The sequence below is a fragment of the Arachis ipaensis genome, chromosome B07 (genome assembly GCF_000816755.2).
Source record: "Arachis ipaensis cultivar K30076 chromosome B07, Araip1.1, whole genome shotgun sequence".
Taxonomy (NCBI): domain Eukaryota; kingdom Viridiplantae; phylum Streptophyta; class Magnoliopsida; order Fabales; family Fabaceae; genus Arachis; species Arachis ipaensis.
Window position 1 is genome coordinate 121,173,607 of NC_029791.2, and position 5,085 is coordinate 121,178,691.

The following is a 5,085-nucleotide window of genomic DNA, read 5'->3' on the forward strand; positions in this document are numbered from 1 at the left end:
AATATTTGATTTTTTATTTTTAAATTTTTTAAAATTATTTTTATCGTTTTAATCATTTGAGATATCTTTATTTTTATTTAAATATTTCAATAAAATTTTAGTGGTTTACCCATCTTATTAAAATAAAATCTTTAATATTCAATAATAGGCAATTATAATTGTTTACAAAATAAAATATTTGGTTGAGACTTTAGTTTATTACTTATGTTTAAAATGAAAATGTTATGAATTTTTAATGTTGAATGTAATAAAATGATCCGGTGTAACTTTATCGTTTTTGGGATAAATTTGGGAAAATAATCAAAATCAATCCAAAATAATTTTAAATAATAGATGGATAAAATTTTTTATAGATAATTTTTTGTTGTCATCATGACGAGATCATTGTTTTTGAAACTCACATTTGAGAAACAAAAAATCAATTACTTTGAACTTAATCTATAATATGACTAGTGTTAAATTCACTATATTTAAATTTGACATGTTAAATTAAAAATAATATTTTATAATCATAAATCTTTTGAGTTTAGTATAACACAATCATCGTCGTTATATAATAAACGTACTGAATATGCTGTTTTAACTTTATTCAAAGTAAAAAGTAAATAGAAGATTTTGAAATCTATAATATTCTTGAATCATAAGGAGAAAGACATGAAAAAACATAAAAATATATATAACTGTAATAATAGCATGTCAATTTTATACTAAATTTTATATCAAAAGGCTAATAAAAATTTATCGACAACCTATTATCTTACTAACTTCATTAGAAAAGCAATTAGCATATGATGTTGTGCTCCTTGTTACACATTTTATCTCAAATCTAAAAACAGAGTTATAGATAAATTAATTATATTTACAGTAAATATTTATACAAAAGTGTAAATCATAACATGCTATTAAAATAAAAATAATATTATTCTTACCAAAATATTATTAAAAACTTCTTTGAACACGACATTTGTTGTTGATGACTTTGGATTGCCGTCTTCGTCTAGAATTAAAACCCTGAGGCCACTGCGACTCTTAACTCTTGACAAAGCAACATAAAGTTGTCCATGGGTGAACACTGATTTTGGCAAGTAAAGTCCTACATGTGATAATGATTGACCCTGACTCTTATTAATGGTCATTGCAAAGCATACTGTTAATAGAAATTGTCTCCATTTGAACTTAAATGGCAATCCTGAATCTGAAGGGATCAAGTTCATTCTTGGAATGTACACTTTATCTCCAATATTTCTACCGGTCACTACCGTCGCTCCAATTACGTTGCTGCCAAGTTCGTTAACTATTCATCTTGTCCCGTTGCATAAACCTGAAGTCTGATCTATGTTTCATAGTAGCATTACAGCGACTCCTGGCTTCAAAGTCAACTTGTGATTGGGTAGTCCTGAACATTTGATATCATTTAGGAACTCTGGTGTGAACCACTCTTGTTGTACATCTTCATTCTCATCAGCTTGACATGTTGTGTCAGAACTCAAATACTCCTTTTCCATCCCTGGAAAGATTGTCAAGACAAAATCGTTTACCTTCTCGACACTCTCAAGCGTGGGTGCAAGAATTGCCCTACTCTGAAAATACCTGTAAGCTGTAATCTGACATGTTTTGCAACAAATTTGGATATGCAAAGTCTACCAAATGAGAGAGAGGGTCATCAGTAGTTGTAATCAATAGATCATCTGAAATTTTAATTTCTTATTCATCACCAACAACAGAACCAATACTTCCATTTCCAACATCAAGTATCTAATTAGCAAATCTATTCATTTCACCTTCATCTTGATCTAAAGAAGACATTAAAAGCCTCATGTTTGTATGCAATTTCAGAACCTTACAAAACGACCACAAATGAGATGAGTTAATAGCTGATGTCAATATATCGTGTCTACTCCCTTTCGAAATTACCGAAAGTATATGCCTGAAATCACTTCCTAGAACAACAACCTTACTACTAAATGGTTGATGTGTCCTATATTGATCAGTAACTGACATAAGATTCCTGAGTGTCCGATCAAGTGCTTCAAACAATATTTTATTGAGCACTGGAGCTTCATCCCAAATTATTAAGCTACTTTGGATGAGCAGCTCAGCCTTCAAACTGCCATGCTTGATGTTGCAAGTAGATTCATCAATGATTGTAATGGGTATTGAAAATCTAGAATGAGCCGTTCAGCCACCAGGTAGGAGTAAAGACGCAATTTCACTGGATGTGACATTTAAAACAATCTTTCTTCTAGACCGAATAGCAGAAGAAAGTCCATTCTAAATAAATATCTTACCACACCCACCATGCTCATAAACAAAGTAAAAACCACCAGAGTCTGTAATAACAGCATTGAGTATCTCATCGAATACTAACCTTTGCTCATGAGTCATCTTTTGTTCCGTATATAAGTTTGTATGAGTCAACTCATTTGTGTCATATACTAACTCTTCCTCTATTAGCTTATTCTGAAAAAGGCGAACATCAGACATCTTAAGATATGGAATTGATTGATAGTCTCTTAAAGATCTCGTATTGCTGCTGAATATCTTCTCAATCTCAATAAGGAAAAGGTTTTTCAGTTCGTCATCAGTCATGTTTAGTCCTAACAAAAGCACATGGTGGTTTTATGAAATATTTAATAATTAATTCTAAAATAAAACTATTAATATTATTAATAAAAATAAAATAATAAAAGAATACAATCTTAATATATAAAAAAAAAACATAGTAAAATACCTTGATTTTTCATAGCTTTATAATTTAAATTTAAAAATCGAAATGGTTAAAACGTCACTTAATTAGAAATTAGTATTAGAATTCAAATTTCAAATTTTTAAATAGAATTTCCTAATTAGCTAGTACAAATTTTAAATTTTTAAATAAGATTTCCTAATTAAACGTTCGTTGTTCATTAGGAATATAGGAATTTGTTAATTTAAAAATAATTTTTATTAGTTTCGTCATAAATTGTATCAATCCTATCATTTGTCGATAAAAATAAATAAAATTAAATACAATCTAAAAATTAATAACCTTATAAATTACGTAAATTTAGAAAAATATTTAAAAAGAGAGAAAAAAATAAAAGTACTTCTATTGTACAGAAACAATATAAAAGATAACAATGTAAATTGAGTAAAGAGAAAATTTATAAATGTGGCAAGTAAAAAAATTTAATTTTAAAAATTGAAACGATTAAGAAGTCACTTGATTAGGAATTAGTATTAGAATTTCAAATTTTAAATAGAGTTTTCTAATTAGTTAGTACCATATGAGAAATTTATAACTTTATGACATTAAATACTAAATTAGAAATTAACAAAATATCAACAGTGTGAATCGAATTAAAAATAAAATCACAAATAATAATCAAATAACTTCAATTTATGTTTAAAAAAATTCTAAATTCCAAACATAAAAATCGAAAAGAACCAAAAGAAAAATTACAACTCAAGAAAAGACAATGTTTTCACCAAGGTTGTGAGAACCGAATGGTTCAATAGTTCAACCGAGATCGAACCGTAATTAAACCGTTTTAAATAAAATATATAATAAAATTAATAAAATTTAATATAGATGTAAATATTATAAAAACTAAAGCAACTTATTAAAAATATTTGTCCATTTCAGTGTAAAAGAATCCTACAAATCATAATTAAATCAATTTCTTTCTTCATTCTCAAATTCTCTTTCACTCTCTCTGACTTTTTGTACAACAATAAACTGGTGCTACATAATTCTTTTATCCAGGTTCATCATCTCAGGACAATTCTCCTTTACCTCTAATCACATCCTTGGCAACAACATACACTTCTTGCTTTTGGAGGCCAGAACCCAAAAGATCATGTTCAAGAATCACAAAAAAGAAATCAGAATAACAAACTTACATGGAAAGTCAAACCACCAGCAACAAAAAATTCAGAATCATAAAAATTTTAACAAAAACTTCTAATCAAATATTCAATAATAAAAACTCGAATCCAAACACAGAGAACTCAACATCCAAAGTTAGAAAATCCAAAAACAGAAAAAATAAACAAAGAATTCATACTCAGCAATCAGCATCCAAATTAAATTCAGAATGATATAACCAACAATCCCCAACACAGACCACAAAATTAACAAAATTAACAACCACTGTTAAAATCAACCATCAACCCCAACTTGGAATTCCATCAACAAAATTAACTCTGCAAAAAAAAATTCAACAGAATCATTCAAAACAACCATTATTTCAGAAAATCAGCAACATCATAAATTGAAGTAGCACGCTTACCAGCAATGAGGGAGGAAGGGAAGTGACGGCAAGGAAGAAAGAAATTCAGCTCGAACAGAAAGAGAAGGAGAGAGAGGGCTCGAGGACAACGACGATAAAGACTGCGACGCCAACAGCTCCAAGCAGATCTTTGAGAGGCGACGATGGCAAGGAGAAGCAACGTCTGCAATGACGACGAGACACGGTGCGAAGCAAAGAGGCAGCAACGGAAAGACTGACGGAAACAGAGAAGAGGTGACGGCCAAAAATGATGAGGAGCAGGGCGAGGTGGGGAGGAGCAGGGCGAGGAGGGGAGAAGCACCGACGACCCACGATGAAGAATGGATAGCCGTGATGGTGGCGGCTGCTCTTCGTTGGAGTTGGAGGAAGATTGGAAGGAAATTAGGGTTGAGGTGTGGTGAGGTGAGGGACTGAACAAAAGGGGCTGGGGCTATGTGGGGTTCAAACGTTCAGGGTTTTCATTTTTCTTTTTCTTTTTTGTTCCCTTCTACGCGTCAAACGACGCCGTTTCAGACAAAAAAAAAATTGGTGCCATTAAAAACCCGGCCAGTTCGTCCAGTTCACCGGTTAACCACCAGTTTGACCAGTTTTTTTACCGATTTTTTGCAGAATGGTTCTAAAGATCAATCGGACCGGCCAAGTGACCGATTTTTTGTTAATCCGGTTGAACCGGCCGGTCCGGTCTGATTTTCAGAACCTTGGTTTTCACCAAAATAAACATATGCTTGGCATTATTCTATTAGATAGATTCTAAAATGGATTTCAAAACATGTGCATCCAAATTCTCAAGTTTCATTCTCAATCTTGATCTTCA

At 31.1% G+C, this 5,085-nt stretch overlaps 1 long non-coding RNA gene and 1 pseudogene across 1 annotated transcript; both read right to left on the reverse strand.

Annotated features, from left to right (window-relative positions):
* LOC110265151 lies at positions 739-2,622 on the reverse strand (annotated as a pseudogene).
* LOC110264407 lies at positions 3,600-4,726 on the reverse strand. The gene is made up of 2 exons (XR_002350565.1): positions 4,272-4,726; positions 3,600-4,185 (listed from the first exon to the last, which is right to left on the reverse strand). It is a non-coding gene; the product is annotated as an uncharacterized LOC110264407 (long non-coding RNA).